The sequence below is a fragment of the Pseudophryne corroboree genome, unplaced genomic scaffold (genome assembly GCF_028390025.1).
Source record: "Pseudophryne corroboree isolate aPseCor3 unplaced genomic scaffold, aPseCor3.hap2 scaffold_1377, whole genome shotgun sequence".
Lineage (NCBI taxonomy): Eukaryota > Metazoa > Chordata > Amphibia > Anura > Myobatrachidae > Pseudophryne > Pseudophryne corroboree.
Window position 1 is genome coordinate 63,712 of NW_026968003.1, and position 21,892 is coordinate 85,603.

General features: G+C 35.6%; 10 non-coding genes across 10 annotated transcripts; all 10 read right to left on the reverse strand.

Annotated features, from left to right (window-relative positions):
• Window positions 1-3,435: 3,435 nt before the first annotated feature.
• TRNAT-UGU (transfer RNA threonine (anticodon UGU)) lies at window positions 3,436-3,528 on the reverse strand. The gene is given in 2 exon segments: window positions 3,436-3,471; window positions 3,491-3,528. It is a non-coding gene; the product is annotated as a tRNA-Thr (tRNA).
• Window positions 3,529-4,331: 803 nt separating this feature from the next.
• TRNAI-UAU (transfer RNA isoleucine (anticodon UAU)) lies at window positions 4,332-4,424 on the reverse strand. Its single transcript is given in 2 exon segments — window positions 4,332-4,367; window positions 4,387-4,424. It is a non-coding gene; the product is annotated as a tRNA-Ile (tRNA).
• A 1,725-nt stretch (window positions 4,425-6,149) lies between these two features.
• On the reverse strand, window positions 6,150-6,242 carry TRNAT-UGU (transfer RNA threonine (anticodon UGU)). Its single transcript is given in 2 exon segments — window positions 6,150-6,185; window positions 6,205-6,242. It is a non-coding gene; the product is annotated as a tRNA-Thr (tRNA).
• An 808-nt stretch (window positions 6,243-7,050) lies between these two features.
• On the reverse strand, window positions 7,051-7,143 carry TRNAI-UAU (transfer RNA isoleucine (anticodon UAU)). The gene is given in 2 exon segments: window positions 7,051-7,086; window positions 7,106-7,143. It is a non-coding gene; the product is annotated as a tRNA-Ile (tRNA).
• A 1,733-nt stretch (window positions 7,144-8,876) lies between these two features.
• Window positions 8,877-8,969, reverse strand: TRNAI-UAU (transfer RNA isoleucine (anticodon UAU)). The gene is given in 2 exon segments: window positions 8,877-8,912; window positions 8,932-8,969. It is a non-coding gene; the product is annotated as a tRNA-Ile (tRNA).
• An 810-nt stretch (window positions 8,970-9,779) lies between these two features.
• On the reverse strand, window positions 9,780-9,872 carry TRNAI-UAU (transfer RNA isoleucine (anticodon UAU)). Its single transcript is given in 2 exon segments — window positions 9,780-9,815; window positions 9,835-9,872. It is a non-coding gene; the product is annotated as a tRNA-Ile (tRNA).
• A 1,747-nt stretch (window positions 9,873-11,619) lies between these two features.
• TRNAI-UAU (transfer RNA isoleucine (anticodon UAU)) lies at window positions 11,620-11,712 on the reverse strand. Its single transcript is given in 2 exon segments — window positions 11,620-11,655; window positions 11,675-11,712. It is a non-coding gene; the product is annotated as a tRNA-Ile (tRNA).
• Window positions 11,713-12,523: 811 nt separating this feature from the next.
• TRNAI-UAU (transfer RNA isoleucine (anticodon UAU)) lies at window positions 12,524-12,616 on the reverse strand. Its single transcript is given in 2 exon segments — window positions 12,524-12,559; window positions 12,579-12,616. It is a non-coding gene; the product is annotated as a tRNA-Ile (tRNA).
• A 2,590-nt stretch (window positions 12,617-15,206) lies between these two features.
• Window positions 15,207-15,299, reverse strand: TRNAI-UAU (transfer RNA isoleucine (anticodon UAU)). Its single transcript is given in 2 exon segments — window positions 15,207-15,242; window positions 15,262-15,299. It is a non-coding gene; the product is annotated as a tRNA-Ile (tRNA).
• A 1,721-nt stretch (window positions 15,300-17,020) lies between these two features.
• TRNAI-UAU (transfer RNA isoleucine (anticodon UAU)) lies at window positions 17,021-17,113 on the reverse strand. The gene is given in 2 exon segments: window positions 17,021-17,056; window positions 17,076-17,113. It is a non-coding gene; the product is annotated as a tRNA-Ile (tRNA).
• Window positions 17,114-21,892: the final 4,779 nt, after the last annotated feature.

Consider the following 21,892-nt stretch of genomic DNA (forward strand, 5'->3'; position numbering starts at 1 on the left):
AAATCATTTTTGGTGATGAATGATGAGCAACAAAGGAACATGCATGCCAGATGGCACTTGAATAAGCTGTCCACGGTGATAGAAAAGGTTTAAAAAACAACAACAACAACAACAACAATGTTATCATAATTAATGTCATATTTTAGCTTCTGTGGTCATTTTTTACAAGCTAAACACTGCAAGACTGTTTTACAGTTGAAGCAAGGATAAAATATCAACTCTAGTGATGAGACACTTGCTGTAATGACTTCCACCCCATATGGGACTTGGACCCCCTGGCTTAGGAGGGCAGTGACTTATCCATTATGCCAGTGGTGCTTACTGATGTTCTTATTTAAGACTGTTAGGTTTTTAATAGTCAATTATTTATTTTTGAGGAAAAAGTGAAGCTGTTTACTGTGTTCTTTGCATTACCAAGTCCTGCAAGAAATGTGCTGGTACTATCCAGAGCTGTCAGTATGGATTATCATGCTATATTGCAGAAAATCAATTTGATGCAACTGCTTTACCAACAGTATGTTAATCTTTTCCATTGCTGTTTTGTTGGCTGACTGAAGGAAGATATGCAGTGCATTTGAACCAAAGCAGATGTGTGCTGACAACTTAAATGCACAATCATGTTTGTGTTTTTTCTTTCTTTCTTTCGTCCTTTGTAATATCATATTAAATATTAAGGTAGCAGTTTATAATCAATGACTAATGACATAAGAAAAGGAAAAAAACAGTATACAAAAATGCTGCAGGCGAGGTTTGAACTCACAACTTCAGCATTGCTCAACAGATACTGTCTTATTAGTACCACGCGCTGACCAATTGCGCCACTGGAGCACTTTGCAGCATTGATTGGTTATGCTAGATGTTTATTTTATGCAATACAATCAGTACAGTCATAAGAATTGAAAAAGAAAATCATTTTTGGTGATGAATGATGAGCAACAAAGGAACATGCATGCCAGATGGCACTTGAATAAGCTGTCCACGGTGATAGAAAAGGTTTAAAAAACAACAACAACAACAATGTTATCATAATTAATGTCATATTTTAGCTTCTGTGGTCATTTTTTACAAGCTAAACACTGCAAGACTGTTTTACAGTTGAAGCAAGGATACAATATCAACTCTAGTGATGAGACACTTGCTGTAATGACTTCCACCCCATATGGGACTTGGACCCCCTGGCTTAGGAGGGCAGTGACTTATCCATTATGCCAGTGGTGCTTACTGATGTTCTTATTTAAGACTGTTAGGTTTTTAATAGTCAATTATTTATTTTTGAGGAAAAAGTGAAGCTGTTTACTGTGTTCTTTGCATTACCAATTCCTGCGAGAAATGTGCTGGTACTATCCAGAGCTGTCAGTATGGATTATCATGCTATATTGCAGAAAATCAATTTGATGCAACTGCTTTACCAACAGTATGTTAATCTTTTCCATTGCTGTTTTGTTGGCTGACTGAAGGAAGATATGCAGTGCATTTGAACCAAAGCAGATGTGTGCTGACAACTTAAATGCACAATCATGTTTGTGTTTTTTCTTTCTTTCTTTCGTCCTTTGTAATATCATATTAAATATTAAGGTAGCAGTTTATAATCAATGACTAATGACATAAGAAAAGGAAAAAAAACTGTGTACAAAGATGCTTCAGGTGAGGCTTGAACTCACAAGCTCGGCATTGCTCAACAGATACTGTGTTATAATTACCGCGCGCTGACCAATTGCACCACTGGATCACTTTGCAGCATTTATTGGTTATGTTAGATGTGGATTTTATTCAATACAATAAGTACAGTCATAAGAATTGAAAAAGAAAATCATTTTTGGTGATGAATGATGAGCAACAAAGGAACATGCATGCCAGATGGCACTTGAATAAGCTGTCCACGGTGATAGAAAAGGTTTAAAAAACAACAACAACAACAATGTTATCATAATTAATGTCATATTTTAGCTTCTGTGGTCATTTTTTACAAGCTAAACACTGCAAGACTGTTTTACAGTTGAAGCAAGGATACAATATCAACTCTGGTGATGAGACACTTGCTGTAATGACTTCCACCCCATATGGGACTTGGACCCCCTGGCTTAGGAGGGCAGTGACTTATCCATTATGCCAGTGGTGCTTACTGATGTTCTTATTTAAGACTGTTAGGTTTTTAATAGTCAATTATTTATTTTTGAGGAAAAAGTGAAGCTGTTTACTGTGTTCTTTGCATTACCAAGTCCAGCAAGAAATGTGCTGGTACTATCCAGAGCTGTCAGTATGGATTATCATGCTATATTGCAGAAAATCAATTTGATGCAACTGCTTTACCAACAGTATGTTAATCTTTTCCATTGCTGTTTTGTTGGCTGACTGAAGGAAGATATGCAGTGCATTTGAACCAAAGCAGATGTGTGCTGACAACTTAAATGCACAATCATGTTTGTGTTTTTTCTTTCTTTCTTCCATCCTTTGTAATATCATATTAAATATTAAGGTAGCAGTTTATAATCAATGACTAATGACATAAGAAAAGGAAAAAAACAGTATACAAAAATGCTCCAGGTGATGTTTGAATTTACAACTTCAGCATTGCTCAACAGATACTGTCTTATAAGTACCACGCGCTGACCAATTGCGCCACTGGAGCACTTTGCAGCATTGATTGGTTATGCTAGATGTGGATTTTATTCAATACAATCAGTACAGTCATAAGAATTGAAAAAGAAAATCATTTTTGGTGATGAATGATGAGCAACAAAGGAACATGCATGCCAGATGGCACTTGAATAAGCTGTCCACGGTGATAGAAAAGGTTTAAAAAACAACAACAACAATGATATCATAATTAATGTCATATTTTAGATTCTGTGGTCATTTTTTACAAGCTAAACACTGCAAGACTGTTTTACAGTTGAAGCAAGGATAAAATATCAACTCTAGTGATGAGACACTTGCTGTAATGACTTCCACCCCATATGGGACTTGGACCCCCTGGCTTAGGAGGGCAGTGACTTATCCATTATGCCAGTGGTGCTTACTGATGTTCTTATTTAAGACTGATAGGTTTTTAATAGTCAATTATTTATTTTTGAGGAAAAAGTGAAGCTGTTTACTGTGTTCTTTGCATTACCAAGTCCAGCAAGAAATGTGCTGGTACTATCCAGAGCTGTCAGTATGGATTATCATGCTATATTGCAGAAAATCAATTTGATGCAACTGCTTTACCAACAGTATGTTAATCTTTTCCATTGCTGTTTTGTTGGCTGACTGAAGGAAGATATGCAGTGCATTTGAACCAAAGCAGATGTGTGCTGACAACTTAAATGCACTATCATGTTTGTGTTTTTTCTTTCTTTCTTCCATCCTTTGTAATATAATATTAAATATTAAGGTAGCAGTTTATAATCAATGACTAATGACATAAGAAAAGGAAAAAAAAACAGTATACAAAGATGCCCCAGGTGAGGCTTGAACTCACAACCTCGGCATTGCTCAACAAATACTGTCTTACAAGAACCATGCGCTGACCAATTGCGCCACTGGAGCACGTTACAGCATTGATTGGTTATGCTAGATGTGGATTTTATTTAATACAATCAGTACAGTCATAAGAATTGAAAAAGAAAATCATTTTTGGTGATGAATGATGAGCAACTAAGGAACATGCATGCCAGATGGCACTTGAATAAGCTCTCCACGGTGATAGAAAAGGTTTAAAAAACAACAACAACAATGTTATCATAATTAATGTCATATTTTAGCTTCTGTGGTCATTTTTTACAAGCTAAATACTGCAAGACTGTTTTACAGTTGAAGCAAGGATAAAATATCAACTCTAGTGATGAGACACTTGCTGTAATGACTTCCACCCCATATGGGACTTGGACCCCCTGGCTTAGGAGGGCAGTGACTTATCCATTATGCCAGTGTTGCTTACTGATGTCCTTATTTAAGACTGATAGGGTTTTAATAGTCAATTATTTATTTTTGAAAAAAATTGAAGCTGTTTACTGTGTTCTTTGCATTACCAAGTCCAGCAAGAAATGTGCTGGTACTATCCAGAGCTGTCAGTATGGATTATCATGCTATATTGCAGAAAATCAATTTAATGCAACTGCTTTACCAACAGTATGTTAATCTTTTCCATTGCTGTTTTGTTGGCTGACTGAAGGAAGATATGCAGTGCATTTGAACCAAAGCAGATGTGTGCTGACAACTTAAATGCACTATCATGTTTGTGTTTTTTCTTTCTTTCTTCCATACTTTGTAATATCATATTAAATATTAAGGTAGCAGTTTATAATCAATGACTAATGACATAAGAAAAGGAAAAAAAAAGTATTCAAAGATGCTCCAGGTGAGGCTTGAACTCACAACCTTGGCATTGCTCAACAGATACTGTTTTATAAGTACCATGCGCTGACCAATTGCGCCACTGGAGCACTTTGCAGCATTGGCTGGTTATGCTAGATGTGGATTTTATTTAATACAATCAGTACAGTCATAAGAATTGAAAAAGAAAATCATTTTTGGTGATGAATGATGAGCAACAAAGGAACATGCATGCCAGATGGCACTTGAATAAGCTGTCCACGGTGATAGAAAAGGTTTAAAAAACAACAACAACAACAACAACAACAACAACAATGTTATCATAATTAATGTCATATTTTAGCTTCTGTGGTCATTTTTTACAAGCTAAACACTGCAAGACTGTTTTACAGTTGATGCAAGGATAAAATATCAACTCTAGTGATGAGACACTTGCTGTAAAGACTTCCACCCCATATGGGACTTGGACCCCCTTGCTTTGGAGGGCAGTGACTTATCCATTATGCCAGTGGTGCTTACCGATGTTCTAATTTAAGACTGTTAGGTTTTTAATAGTCAATTATTTATTTTTGAGGAAAAAGTGAAGCTGTTTACTGTGTTCTTTGCATTACCAAGTCCAGCAAGAAATGTGCTGGTACTATCCAGAGCTGTCAGTATGGATTATCATGCTATATTGCAGAAAATCAATTTGATGCAACTGCTTTACCAACAGTATGTTAATCTTTTCCATTGCTGTTTTGTTGGCTGACTGAAGGAAGATATGCAGTGCATTTGAACCAAAGCAGATGTGTGCTGACAACTTAAATGCACAATCATGTTTGTGTTTTTTCTTTCTTTCTTCCATCCTTTGTAATATCATATTAAATATTAAGGTAGCAGTTTATAATCAATGACTAATGACATAAGAAAAGGAAAAAAACAGTATACAAAAATGCTCCAGGTGATGTTTGAATTTACAACTTCAGCATTGCTCAACAGATACTGTCTTATAAGTACCACGCGCTGACCAATTGCGCCACTGGAGCACTTTGCAGCATTGATTGGTAATGCTAGATGTGGATTTTATGCAATACAATCAGTACAGTCATAAGAATTGAAAAAGAAAATCATTTTTGGTGATGAATGATGAGCAACAAAGGAACATGCATGCCAGATGGCACTTGAATAAGCTGTCCACGGTGATAGAAAAGGTTTAAAAAACAACAACAACAACAATGATATCATAATTAATGTCATATTTTAGATTCTGTGGTCATTTTTTACAAGCTAAACACTGCAAGACTGTTTTACAGTTGAAGCAAGGATAAAATATCAACTCTAGTGATGAGACACTTGCTGTAATGACTTCCACCCCATATGGGACTTGGACCCCCTGGCTTAGGAGGGCAGTGACTTATCCATTATGCCAGTGGTGCTTACTGATGTTCTTATTTAAGACTGATAGGTTTTTAATAGTCAATTATTTATTTTTGAGGAAAAAGTGAAGCTGTTTACTGTGTTCTTTGCATTACCAAGTCCAGCAAGAAATGTGCTGGTACTATCCAGAGCTGTCAGTATGGATTATCATGCTATATTGCAGAAAATCAATTTGATGCAACTGCTTTACCAACAGTATGTTAATCTTTTCCATTGCTGTTTTGTTGGCTGACTGAAGGAAGATATGCAGTGCATTTGAACCAAAGCAGATGTGTGCTGACAACTTAAATGCACTATCATGTTTGTGTTTTTTCTTTCTTTCTTCCATCCTTTGTAATATAATATTAAATATTAAGGTAGCAGTTTATAATCAATGACTAATGACATAAGAAAAGGAAAAAAAAAACAGTATACAAAGATGCTCCAGGTGAGGCTTGAACTCACAACCTCGGCATTGCTCAACAGATACTGTCTTACAAGCACCATGCGCTGACCAATTGCGCCACTGGAGCACTTTGCAGCATTGATTGGTTATGCTAGATGTGGATTTTATTTAATACAATCAGTACAGTCATAAGAATTGAAAAAGAAAATCATTTTTGGTGATGAATGATGAGCAACTAAGGAACATGCATGCCAGATGGCACTTGAATAAGCTCTCCACGGTGATAGAAAAGGTTTAAAAAACAACAACAACAATGTTATCATAATTAATGTCATATTTTAGCTTCTGTGGTCATTTTTTACAAGCTAAATACTGCAAGACTGTTTTACTGTTGAAGCAAGGATAAAATATCAACTCTAGTGATGAGACACTTGCTGTAATGACTTCCATCTCAGACAGACTTGAACTTACAACCACTGGCTTAGGAGAACAGTGCCTTATCCATTATGCCAGTGTTGCTTACTGATGTCCTTATTTAAGACTGATAGGGTTTTAATAGTCAATTATTTATTTTTGAAAAAAATTGAAGCTGTTTACTGTGTTCTTTGCATTACCAAGTCCAGCAAGAAATGTGCTGGTACTATCCAGAGCGGTCAGTATGGATTATCATGCTATATTGCAGAAAATCAATTTGATGCAACTGCTTTACCAACAGTATGTTAATCTTTTCCATTGCTGTTTTGTTGGCTGACTGAAGGAAGATATGCAGTGCATTTGAACCAAAGCAGATGTGTGCTGACAACTTAAATGCACTATCATGTTTGTGTTTTTTCTTTCTTTCTTCCATACTTTGTAATATCATATTAAATATTAAGGTAGCAGTTTATAATCAATGACTAATGACATAAGAAAAGGAAAAAAAAAGTATTCAAAGATGCTCCAGATGAGGCTTGAACTCACAACCTTGGCATTGCTCAACAGATACTGTTTTATAAGTACCATGCGCTGACCAATTGCGCCACTGGAGCACTTTGCAGCATTGGCTGGTTATGCTAGATGTGGATTTTATTTAATACAATCAGTACAGTCATAAGAATTGAAAAAGAAAATCATTTTTGGTGATGAATGATGAGCAACAAAGGAACATGCATGCTAGATGGCACTTGAATAAGCTGTCCACGGTGATAGAAAAGGTTTAAAAAACAACAACAACAACAACAACAACAATGTTATCATAATTAATGTCATATTTTAGCTTCTGTGGTCATTTTTTACAAGCTAAACACTGCAAGACTGTTTTACAGTTGATGCAAGGATAAAATATCAACTCTAGTGATGAGACACTTGCTGTAGTGACTTCCACCCCATATGGGACTTGGACCCCCTGGCTTAGGAGGGCAGTGACTTATCCATTATGCCAGTGGTGCTTACTGATGTTCTTATTTAAGACTGTTAGGTTTTTAATAGTCAATTATTTATTTTTGAGGAAAAAGTGAAGCTGTTTACTGTGTTCTTTGCATTACCAAGTCAAGCAAGAAATGTGCTGGTACTATCCAGAGCTGTCAGTATGGATTATCATGCTATATTGCAGAAAATCAATATGATGCAACTGCTTTACCAACAGTATGTTAATCTTTTCCATTGCTGTTTTGTTGGCTGACTGAAGGAAGATATGCAGTGCATTTGAACCAAAGCAGATGTGTGCTGACAACTTAAATGCACAATCATGTTTGTGTTTTTTCTTTCTTTCTTCCATCCTTTGTAATATCATATTAAATATTAAGGCAGCAGTTTATAATCAATGACTTATGACATAAGAAAAGGAAAAAAAAACAGTATACAAAGATGCTCCAGGTGAGGCTTGAACTCACAACCTCGGCATTGCTCAACAGATACTGTCTTATAAGTACCGTGTGCTGACTAATTGTGCCACTGGAGCACTTTGCAGCATTATTTGGTTATGCTAGATGTGGATTTTATTCAATACAATCAGTACAGTCTTAAGAATTGAAAAAGAAAATCATTTTTGGTGATGAATGATGAGCAACAAAGGAACATGCATGCCAGATGGCATTTGAATAAGCTGTCCACTGTGATAGAAAAGGTTTAAACAACAACAACAACAACAACAACAATGTTATCATAATTAATGTCATATTTTAGCTTCTGTGGTCATTTTTTACAAGCTAAACACTGCAAGACTGTTTTACAGTTGAAGCAAGGATAAAATATCAACTCTAGTGATGAGACACTTGCTGTAATGACTTCCAACTCAGACGGGACTTAAACCCACAACCACTGGCTTAGGAGAACAGTGCCTTATCCATTATGCCAGTGTTGCTTACTGATGTCCTTATTTAAGACTGATAGGGTTTTAATAGTCAATTATTTATTTTTAAAAAAAAATTGAATCTGTTTACTGTGTTCTTTGCATTACCAAGTCCAGCAAGAAATGTGCTGGTTCTATCCAGAGCTGTCAGTATGGATTATCATGCTATATTGCAGAAAATCAATTTGATGCAACTGCTTTACCAACAGTATGTTAATCTTTTCCATTGCTGTTTTGTTGGCTGACTGAAGGAAGATATGCAGTGCATTTGAACCAAAGCAGATGTGTGCTGACAACTTAAATGCACAATCATGTTTGTGTGTTTTCTTTCTTTCTTCCATCCTTTGTAATATCATATTAAATATTAAGGCTACCAGTTTATAATCAATGACTAATGACATAAGAAAAGGAAAAAAAAACTGTATACAAAGATGCTCCAGGTGAGGCTTGAACTCACAACCTCGGCATTGCTCAACAGATACTGTCTTATAAGTACCGCGTGCTGACCAATTGCGCCACTGGAGCGCTTTGCAACATTGATTGGTTATGCTAGATGTGGATTTTATTCAATGCAATCAGTACAGTCATAAGAATTGAAAAAGAAAATCATTTTTGGTGATGAATGATGAGCAACTAAGGAACATGCATGCCAGATGGTACTTAAATAAGCTGTCCACGGTGATAGAAAATGTTAAAAAAAAAACAACAACAATGTTATCATAATAAATGTCATATTTTAGCTTCTGTGGTCATTTTTTACAAGCTAAACACTGCAAGACTGTTTTACAGTTGAAGCAAGGATAAAATATCAACTCTAGTGATGAGACACTTGCTGTAAATAACTTCCAACTCAGACGGGACTTAAACCCACAATCACTGGCTTAGGAGAACAGTGCCTTATCCATTATGCCAGTGTTGCTTACTGATGTCCTTATTTAAGACTGATAGGGTTTTAATAGTCAATAATTTATTTTTGAAAAAAATTGAAGCTGTTTACTGTGTTCTTTGCATTACTAAGTCCAGCAAGAAATGTGCTGGTACTATCCAGAGCTGTCAGTATGGATTATCATGCTATATTGCAGAAAATCAATTTGATGCAACTGCTTTACCAACAGTATGTTAATCTTTTCCATTGCTGTTTTGTTGGCTGACTGAAGGAAGACATGCAGTGCATTTGAACCAAAGCAGATGTGTGCTGACAACTTAAATGCACTATCATGTTTGTGTTTTTTCTTTCTTTCTTCCATACTTTGTAATATCATATTAAATATTAAGGTAGCAGTTTATAATCAATGACTAATGACATAAGAAAAGAAAAAAAAAAGTATTCAAAGATGCTCCAGGTGAGGCTTGAACTCACAACCTTGGCATTGCTCAACAGATACTGTTTTATAAGTACCATGCGCTGACCAATTGCGCCACTGGAGCACTTTGCAGCATTGGCTGGTTATGCTAGATGTGGATTTTATTTAATACAATCAGTACAGTCATAAAAATTGAAAAAGAAAATCATTTTTGGTGATGAATGATGAGCAACAAAGGAACATGCATGCCAGATGGCACTTGAATAAGCTGTCCACGGTGATAGAAAAGGTTTAAAAAACAACAACAACAATGTTATCATAATTAATGTCATATTTTAGCTTCTGTGGTCATTTTTTACAAGCTAAACACTGCAAGACTGTTTTACAGTTGAAGCAAGGATAAAATATCAACTCTAGTGATGAGACACTTGCTGTAGTGACTTCCACCCCATATGGGACTTGGACCCCCTGGCTTAGGAGGGCAGTGACTTATCCATTATGCCAGTGGTGCTTACTGATGTTCTTATTTAAGACTGTTAGGTTTTTAATAGTCAATTATTTATTTTTGAGGAAAAAGTGAAGCTGTTTACTGTGTTCTTTGCATTACCAAGTCCAGCAAGAAATGTGCTGGTACTATCCAGAGCTGTCAGTATGGATTATCATGCTATATTGCAGAAAATCAATATGATGCAACTGCTTTACCAACAGTATGTTAATCTTTTCCATTGCTGTTTTGTTGGCTGACTGAAGGAAGATATGCAGTGCATTTGAACCAAAGCAGATGTGTGCTGACAACTTAAATGCACAATCATGTTTGTGTTTTTTCTTTCTTTCTTCCATCCTTTGTAATATCATATTAAATATTAAGGTAGCAGTTTATAATCAATGACTAATGACATAAGAAAAGGAAAAAAAAACAGTATAAAAAGATGCTCCAGGTGAAGCTTGAACTCACAACCTCGGCATTGCTCAACAGATACTGTCTTATAAGTACCGTGTGCTGACTAATTGTGCCACTGGAGCACTTTGCAGCATTAATTGGTTATGCTAGATGTGGATTTTATTCAATACAATCAGTACAGTCTTAAGAATTGAAATAGAAAATCATTTTTGGTGATGAATGATGAGCAACAAAGGAACATGCATGCCAGATGGCATTTGAATAAGCTGTCCACTGTGATAGAAAAGGTTTAAAAAACAACAACAACAACAACAACAACAACAACAACAACAACAACAACAACAATGTTATCATAATTAATGTCATATTTTAGCTTCTGTGGTCATTTTTTACAAGCTAAACACTGCAAGACTGTTTTACAGATGAAGCAAGTATAAAATATCAACTCTAGTGATGAGACACTTGCTGTAATGACTTCCAACTCAGATGGGACTTAAACCCACAATCACTGGCTTAGGAGAACAGTGCCTTACCCATTATGCCAGTGGTGCTTACTGATGTCCTTATTTAAGACTGATAGGTTTTTAATAGTCAATTATTTATGTTTGAAAAAAATTGAAGCTGTTTACTGTGTTCTTTGCATTACCAAGTCCAGCAAGAAATGTGCTGGTACTATCCAGAGCTGTCAGTATGGATTATCATGCTATATTGCAGAAAATCAATTTGATGCAACTGCTTTACCAACAGTATGTTAATCTTTTCCATTGCTGTTTTGTTGGCTGACTGAAGGAAAATATGCAGTGCATTTGAACCAAAGCAGATGTGTGCTGACAACTTAAATGCACAATCATGTTTGTGTATTTTCTTTCTTTCTTCCATCCTTTGTAATATCATATTAAATATTAAGGCTACAAGTTTATAATCAATGACTAATCACATAAGAAAAGGAAAAAAAAACAGTATACAAAGATGCTCCAGGTGAGGCTTGAACTCACAACCTCGGCATTGCTCAACAGATACTGTCTTATAAGTACCGCGTGCTGACCAATTGCGCCACTGGAGCGCTTTGCAACATTGGTTGGTTATGCTAGATGTGGATTTTATTCAATGCAATCAGTACAGTCATAAGAATTGAAAAAGAAAATCATTTTTGGTGATGAATGATGAGCAACAAAGGAACATGCATGCCAGATGGTACTTAAATAAGCTGTCCACGGTGATAGAAAATGTAAAAAAAAAAAACAACAGCAATGTTATTATAATAAATGTCATATTTTAGCTTCTGTGGTCATTTTTTACAAGCTAAACACTGCAAGACTGTTTTACAGTTGAAGCAAGGATAAAATATAAACTCTAGTGATGAGACACTTGCTGTAATGACTTCCAACTCAGACGGGACTTAAACCCACAATCACTGGCTTAGGAGAACAGTGCCTTACCCATTATGCCAGTGGTGCTTACTGATGTCCTTATTTAAGACTGATAGGTTTTTAATAGTCAATTATTTATGTTTGAAAAAAATTGAAGCTGTTTACTGTGTTCTTTGAATTACCAAGTCCAGCAAGAAATGTGCTGGTACTACCCAGAGCTGTCAGTATGGATTATCATGCTATATTGCAGAAAATCAATTTGATGCAACTGCTTTACCAACAGTATGTTATTCTTTTCCATTGCTGTTTTGTTGGCTGACTGAAGGAAGATATGCAGTGCATTTGAACCAAAGCAGATGTGTACTGACAACTTAAATGCACAATCATGTTTGTGTATTTTCTTTCTTTCTTCCATCCTTTGTAATATCATATTAAATATTAAGGCTACAAGTTTATAATCAATGACTAATGACATAAGAAAAGGAAAAAAGAATTATACAAAGATGCTCCAGGTGAGGCTTGAACTCACAACTTTGGCATTGCTCAACAGATACTGTTTTATAAGTACCATGCGCTGACCAATTGCGCCACTGGAGCACTTTGCAGCATTGGCTGGTTATGCTAGATGTGGATTTTATTTAATACAATCAGTACAGTCATAAGAATTGAAAAAGAAAATCATTTTTGGTGATGAATGATGAGCAACAAAGGAACATGCATGCCAGATGGTACTTAAATAAGCTGTCCACGGTGATAGAAAATGTTAAAAAAAAACCAACAACAATGTTATCATAATAAATGTCATATTTTAGCTTCTGTGGTCATTTTTTACAAGCTAAACACTGCAAGACTGTTTTACAGTTGAAGCAAGGATAAAATATCAACTCTAGTGATGAGACACTTGCTGTAAATAACTTCCAACTCAGACGGGACTTAAACCCACAATCACTGGCTTAGGAGAACAGTGCCTTACCCATTATGCCAGTGGTGCTTACTGATGTCTTTATTTAAGACTGATAGGTTTTTAATAGTCAATTATTTATGTTTGAAAAAAATTGAAGCTGTTTACTGTGTTCTTTGCATTACCAAGTCCAGCAAGAAATGTGCTGGTACTATCCAGAGCTGTCAGTATGGATTATCATGCTATATTGCAGAAAATCAATTTGATGCAACTGCTTTACCAACAGTATGTTATTCTTTTCCATTGCTGTTTTGTTGGCTGACTGAAGGAAGATATGCAGTGCATTTGAACCAAAGCAGATGTGTACTGACAACTTAAATGCACAATCATGTTTGTGTATTTTCTTTCTTTCTTCCATCCTTTGTAATATCATATTAAATATTAAGGCTACAAGTTTATAATCAATGACTAATGACATAAGAAAAGGAAAAAAAACAGTATACAAAGATGCTCCAGGTGAGGCTTGAACTCACAACCTCAGCATTGCTCAACAGATACTGTCTTATAAGTACCGCGCGCTGACCAATTGCACCACTGTAGCGCTTTGCAAAATTGATTGGTTATGCTAGATGTGGATTTTATTCAATGCAATCAGTACAGTCATAAGAATTGAAAAAGAAAATCATTTTTGGTGATGAATGATGAGCAACAAAGGAACATGCATGCCAGATGGTACTTAAATAAGATGTCCACGGTGATAGAAAATGTTTAAAAAAAACAACAACAATGTTATCATAATAAATGTCATATTTTAGCTTCTGTGGTCATTTTTTGCAAGCTAAACACTGCAAGACTGTTTTACAGTCAAAGCAAGGATAAAATATCAATTCTAGTGATGAGACACTTGCTGTAATGACTTCCACCCCATATGGAACTTGGACCCCTGTCTTAGGAGGGCAGTGACTTATCCATTATGCCAGTGGTGCTTACTGATGTTCTTATTTAAGACTGTTAGGTTTTTAATAGTCAATTATTTATTTTTGAGGAAAAAGTGAAGCTGTTTACTGTGTTCTTTGCATTACCAAGTCCAGCAAGAAATGTGCTGGTACTATCCAGAGCTGTCAGTATGGATTATCATGCTATATTGCAGAAAATCAATTTGATGCAACTGCTTTACCAACAGTATGTTAATCTTTTCCATTGCTGTTTTGTTGGCTGACTGAAGGAAGATATGCAGTGCATTTGAACCAAAGCAGATGTGTGCTGACAACTTAAATGCACAATCATGTTTGTGTTTTTTCTTTCTTTCTTCCATCCTTTGTAATATCATATTAAATATTAAGGTAGCAGTTTATAATCAATGACTAATGACATAAGAAAAGGAAAAAAAACAGTATACAAAGATGTTCCAGGTGAGGCTTGAAGTCACATCCTCGGCATTGCTCAACAGATACTGTCTTATAAGTGCCGCCCCACTGGAGCACTTTGCAGCATTAGTTGGTTATGCTAGATGTGGATTTTATTCAATACAATCAGTACAGTCATAAGAATTGAAAAAGAAAATAATTTTTGGTGATGAATGATGAGCAACAAAGGAACATGCATGCCAGATGGCACTTGAATAAGCTGTCCACGGTGATAGAAAAGGTTTAAAAACAACAACAATGTTATCATAATTAATGTCATATTTTAGCTTCTGTGGTCATTTTTTACAATTTAAACACTGCAAGACTGTTTTACAGTTGAAGCAAGGATAAAATATCAACTCTAGTGATGAGACACTTGCTGTAATGACTTCCAACTCAGACAGACTTGAACTTACAACCACTGGCTTAGGAGAACAGGGCCTTATCCATTATGCCAGTGTTGCTTACTGATGTTCTTATTTAAGACTGATAGGGTTTTAATAGTCAATTATTTATTTTTGAAAAAAATTGAAGCTGTTTACTGTGTTCTTTGCATTACCAAGTCCAGCAAGAAATGTGCTGGTACTATCCAGAGCTGTCAGTATGGATTATCATGCTATATTGCAGAAAATCAATTTGATGCAACTGCTTTACCAACAGTATGTTAATCTTTTCCATTGCTGTTTTGTTGGCTGACTGAAGGAAGATATGCAGTGCATTTGAACCAAAGCAGATGTGTGCTGACAACTTAAATGCACTATCATGTTTGTGTTTTTTCTTTCTTTCTTCCATACTTTGTAATATCATATTAAATATTAAGGTAGCAGTTTATAATCAATGACTAATGACATAAGAAAAGGAAAAAAGAAGTATACAAAGATGCTCCAGGTGAGGCTTGAACTCACAACCTTGGCATTGCTCAACAGATACTGTTTTATAAGTACCATGCGCTGACCAATTGCGCCACTGGAGCACTTTGCAGCATTGGCTGGTTATGCTAGATGTGGATTTTATTTAATACAATCAGTACAGTCATAAGAATTGAAAAAGAAAATCATTTTTGGTGATGAATGATGAGCAACAAAGGAACATGCATGCCAGATGGCACTTGAATAAGCTGTCCACGGTGATAGAAAAGGTTTAAAAAACAACAACAACAATGTTATCATAATTAATTTCATATTTTAGCTTCTGTGGTCATTTTTTACAAGCTAAACACTGCAAGACTGTTTTACAGTTGAAGCAAGGATAAAATATCAACTCTAGTGATGAGACACTTGCTGTAGTGACTTCCACCCCATATGTGACTTGGACCCCCTGGCTTAGGAGGGCAGTGACTTATCCATTATGCCAGTGGTGCTTACTGATGTTCTTATTTAAGACTGTTAGGTTTTTAATAGTCAATTATTTATTTTTGAGGAAAAAGTGAAGCTGTTTACTGTGTTCTTTGCATTACCAAGTCCAGCAAGAAATGTGCTGGTACTATCCAAAGCTGTCAGTATGGATTATCATGCTATATTGCAGAAAATCAATATGATGCAACTGCTTTACCAACAGTATGTTAATCTTTTCCATTGCTGTTTTGTTGGCTGACTGAAGGAAGATATGCAGTGCATTTGAACCAAAGCAGATGTGTGCTGACAACTTAAATGCACAATCATGTTTGTGTTTTTTCTTTTTTTCTTCCATCCTTTGTAATATCATATTAAATATTAAGGTAGCAGTTTATAATCAATGACTTATGACATAAGAAAAGGAAAAAAAACAGTATACAAAGATGCTCCAGGTGAGGCTTGAACTCACAACCTCGGCATTGCTCAACAGATACTGTCTTATAAGTACCGTGTGCTGACTAATTGAGCCACTGGAGCACTTTGCAACATTAATTGGTTATGCTAGATGTGGATTTTATTCAATACAATCAGTACAGTCTTAAGAATTGAAAAAGAAAATCATTTTTGGTGATGAATGATGAGCAACAAAGGAACATGCATGCCAGATGGCATTTGAATAAGCTGTCCACTGTGATAGAAAAGGTTTAAAAAACAACAACAACAGCAACAACAACAATGTTATCATAATTAATGTCATATTTTAGCTTCTGTGGTCATTTTTTACAAGCTAAACACTGCAAGACTGTTTTACAGTTGAAGCAAGGATAAAATATTAACTCTAGTGATGAGACACTTGCTGTAATGACTTCCAACTCAGACGGGACTTAAACCCACAATCACTGGCTTAGGAGAACAGTGCCTTACCCATTATGCCAGTGGTGCTTACTGATGTCCTTATTTAAGACTGATAGGTTTTTAATAGTCAATTATTTATGTTTGAAAAAAATTGAAGCTGTTTACTGTGTTCTTTGCATTACCAAGTCCAGCAAGAAATGTGCTGGTACTATCCAGAGCTGTCAGTATGGATTATCATGCTATATTGCAGAAAATCAATTTGATGCAACTGCTTTACGAACAGTATGTTATTCTTTTCCATTGCTGTTTTGTTGGCTGACTGAAGGAAGATATGCAGTGCATTTGAACCAAAGCAGATGTGTACTGACAACTTAAATGCACAATCATGTTTGTGTATTTTCTTTCTTTCTTCCATCCTTTGTAATATTATATTAAATATTAAGGCTACAAGTTTATAATCAATGACTAATGACATAAAAAAAGGAAAAAAAACTGTATACAAAGATGCTCCAGGTGAGGCTTGAACTCACAACCTCGGCATTGCTCAACAGATACTGTCTTATAAGTACCGCGCGCTGACCAATTGCACCACTGGAGCGCTTTGCAACATTGATTGGTTATGCTAGATGTGGATTTTATTCAATGCAATCAGTACAGTCATAAGAATTGAAAAAGAAAATCATTTTTGGTGATGAATGATGAGCAACAAAGGAACATGCATGCCAGATGGTACTTAAATAAGATGTCCACGGTGATAGAAAGTGTTTAAAAAAAACAACAACAATGTTATCATAATAAATGTCATATTTTAGCTTCTGTGGTCATTTTTTGCAAGCTAAACACTGCAAGACTGTTTTACAGTCGAAGCAAGGATAAAATATCAATTCTAGTGATGAGACACTTGCTGTAATGACTTCCACCCCATATGGAACTTGGCCCCACTGTCTAAGGAGGGCAGTGACTTATCCATTATGCCAGTGGTGCTTACTGATGTTCTTATTTAAGACTGTTAGGTTTTTAATAGTCAATTATTTATTTTTGAGGAAAAAGTGAAGCTGTTTACTGTGTTCTTTGCATTACCAAGTCCAGCTAGAAATGTGCTGGTACTATCCAGAGCTGTCAGTATGGATTATCATGCTATATTGCAGTAAATCAATTTGATGCAACTGCTGTACCAACAGTATGTTAATCTTTTCCATTGCTGTTTTGTTGGCTGACTAAAGGAAGATATGCAGTGCATTTGAACCAAAGCAGATGTGTGCTGACAACTTAAATGCACAATCATGTTTGTGTTTTTTCTTTCTTTCTTCCATCCTTTGTAATATCATATTAAATATTAAGGTAGCAGTTTATAATCAATGAGTAATGACATAAAAAAAGGAAAAAAAAACATTATACAAAGCTGCTCCAGGAGAGGCTTGACCTCAAAACCTCGGCATTGCTCAACAGATACTGTATTATAAGTACCACGCGCTGACCAATTGCGCCACTGGAGCACTTTGCAGCATTAATTGGTTATGCTAGATGTGGATTTTATTCAATACAATCAGTACAGTCATAAGAATTGAAAAAGAAAATCATTTTTGGTGATGAATGATGAGCAACAAAGGAACATGCATGCCAGATGGCACTTGAATAAGCTGTCCACTGTGATAGAAAAGGTTTAAAAAACAACAACAACAACAATGTTATCATAATTAATGTCATATTTTAGCTTCTGTGGTCATTTTTTACAAGCTAAACACTGCAAGACTGTTTTACAGTTGAAGCAAGGATAAAATATAAACTCTAGTGATGAAACACTTGCTGTAATGACTTCCAACTTAGACGGGACTTAAACCCACAACCACTGGCTTAGGAGAACAGTGCCTTATCCATTATGCCAGTGGTGCTTACTGATGTCCTTATTTAAGACTGATAGGGTTTTAATAGTCAATTATTTATTTTTGAAAAAAAATTGAAGCTGTTTACTGTGTTCTTTGCATTACCAAGTCCAGCAAGAAATGTGCTGGTACTATCCAGAGCTGTCAGTATGGATTATCATGCTATATTGCAGAAAATCAATTTGATGCAACTGCTTTACCAACAGTATGTTATTGTTTTCCATTGCTGTTTTGTTGGCTGACTGAAGGAAGATATGCAGTGAATTTGAACCAAAGCAGATGTGTGCTGACAACTTAAATGCACAATCATGTTTGTGTGTTTTCTTTCTTCCATCCTTTGTAATATCATATTAAATATTAAGGCTACAAGTTTATAATCAATGACTAATGACATAAGAAAAGGAAAAAAAACAGTATACAAAGATGCTTCAGGTGAGGCTTGCACTCACAACCTCGGCATTGCTCAACAGATACTGTCTTATAAGTACCGCGTGCTGACCAACTACGCCACTGGAGCGCTTTGCGACATTTATTGGTTATGCTAGATGTGGATTTTATTCAATGCAATCAGTACAGTCATAAGAATTAAAAAAGAAAATCATTTTTGGTGATAAATGATGAGCAACAAAGGAACATGCATGCCAGATGGTACTTAAATAAGATGTCCACGGTGATAGAAAATGTTTTAAAAAAACAACAACAATGTTATCATAATAAATGTCATATTTTAGCTTCTGTGGTCATTTTTTGCAAGCTAAACACTGCAAGACTGTTTTACAGTTGAAGCAAGGATAAAATATCAACTCTAGTGATGAGACACTTGCTGTAATGACTTCCAACTCAGACGGGACTTAAACCTACAACCACTGGCTTAAGAGAACAGTGCCTTATCCATTATGCAAGTGGTGTTTACTGATGTCCTTATTTAAGACAGTTTGGTTTTTAATAGTCAATTATTTATTTTTGAAAAAAAGTGAAGCTGTTTACTGTGTTCTTTGCATTACCAAGTCCAGCAAGAAATGTGCTGGTACTATCCAGAGCTGTAAGTATGGATTATCATGCTATATTGCAGAAAATCAATTTGATGCAACTGCTTTACCAACAGTATGTTAATCTTTTCCATTGCTGTTTTGTTTGCTGACTGAAGGAAGATATGCAGTGCATTTGAACCAAAGCAGATGTGTGCTGACAACTTAAATGCACAATCATGTTTGTGTTTTTTCTTTCTTTCTTCAATCCTTTGTAATATCATATTAAATATTAAGGTAGCAGTTTATAACTAATGACATAAGAAAAGGAAAAAAAACAGTATACAAATATGCTCCAGGTGAGGCTTGACCTCACAACCTTGGCATTGCTCAACAGATACTGTCTTATAAGTTTTGCACGCTGACCAATTGCGCCAGTGGAGCACTTTGCAGCATTAATTGGTTATGCTAGATGTGGATTTTATTCAATACAATCAGTACATTCATAAGAATTGAAAAAGAAAATAATTTATGGTGATGAATGATGAGCAACAAAGGAACATGCATGCCAGATGGCACTTGAATAAGCTGTCCACGGTGATAGAAAAGGTTTAAAAAACAACAACAACAACAACAACAATGTTATCATAATTAATGTCATATTTTAGCTTCTGTGGTCATTTTTTACAAGCTAAACACTGCAAGACTGTTTTACAGTTGAAGCAAGGATAAAATATCAACTCTAGTGATGAGACACTTGCTGTAATGACTTCCAACTCAGACGGGACTTAAACCCACAACCACTGGCTTAGGAGAACAGTGCCTTATCCATTATGCCAGTGGTGCTTACTGATGTCCTTATTTAAGACTGTTAGGTTTTTAATAGTCAATTATTTATTTTTGAAAAAAAGTGAAGCTGTTTACTGTGTTCTTTGCATTACCAAGTCCAGCAAGAAATGTGCTGGTACTATCCAGAGCTGTCAGTATGGATTATCATGCTATATTGCAGAAAATCAATTTGATGCAACTGCTTTACCAACAGTATGTTAATCTTTTCCATTGCTGTTTTGTTGGCTGACTGAAGGAAGATATGCAGTGCATTTGAACCAAAGCAGATGTGTGCTGACAACTTAAATGCACAATCATGTTTGTGTTTTTTCTTTCTTTCTTCCATCCTTTGTAATATCATATTAAATATTAAGGTAACAGTTTATAATCAATGAGTAATGACAAAAAAAAGGAAAAAAAAACATTATACAAAGCTGCTCCAGGAGAGGCTTGACCTCACAACCTCGGCATTGCTCAACAGATACTGTATTATAAGTACCACGCGCTGACCAATTGCGCCACTGGAGCACTTTGCAGCATTAATTGGTTATGCTAGATGTGGATTTTATTCAATACAATCAGTACAGTCATAAGAATTGAAAAAGAAAATCATTTTTGGTGATGAATGATGAGCAACAAAGGAACATGCATGCCAGATGGCACTTGAATAAGCTGTCCACTGTGCTAGAAAAGGTTTAAAAAACAACAACAACAATGTTATCATAATTAATGTCATATTTTAGCTTCTGTGGTCATTTTTTACAAGCTAAACACTGCAAGACTGTTTTACAGTTGAAGCAAGGATAAAATATAAACTCTAGTGATGAGACACTTGCTGTAATGACTTCCAACTTAGACGGGACTTAAACCCACAACCACTGGCTTAGGAGAACAGTGCCTTATCCATTATGCCAGTGGTGCTTACTGATGTCCTTATTTAAGACTGATAGGGTTTTAATAGTTAATTATTTATTTTTGAAAAAAAATTGAAGCTGTTTACTGTGTTCTTTGCATTACCAAGTTCAGCAAGAAATGTGCTGGTACTATCCAGAGCTGTCAGTATAGATTATCATGCTATATTGCAGAAAATCAATTTGATGCAACTGCTTTACCAACAGTATGTTATTGTTTTCCATTGCTGTTTTGTTGGCTGACTGAAGGAAGATATGCAGTGAATTTGAACCAAAGCAGATGTGTGCTGACAACTTAAATGCACAATCATGTTTGTGTGTTTTCTTTCTTCCATCCTTTGTAATATCATATTAAATATTAAGGCTACAAGTTTATAATCAATGACTAATGACATAAGAAAAGGAAAAAAAACAGTATACAAAGATGCTCCAGGTGAGGCTTGCACTCACAACCTCGGCATTGCTCAACAGATACTGTCTTATAAGTACCGCGTGCTGACCAACTGCGCCACTGGAGCGCTTTGCGACATTTATTGGTTATGCTAGATGTGGATTTTATTCAATGCAATCAGTACAGTCATAAGAATTAAAAAAGAAAATAATTTTTGGTGATAAATGATGAGCAACAAAGGAACATGCATGCCAGATGGCACTTGAATAAGCTGTCCACTGTGATAGAAAATGTTTTAAAAAAACAACAACAATGTTATCATAATAAATGTCATATTTTAGCTTCTGTGGTCATTTTTTGCAAGCTAAACACTGCAAGACTGTTTTACAGTCGAAG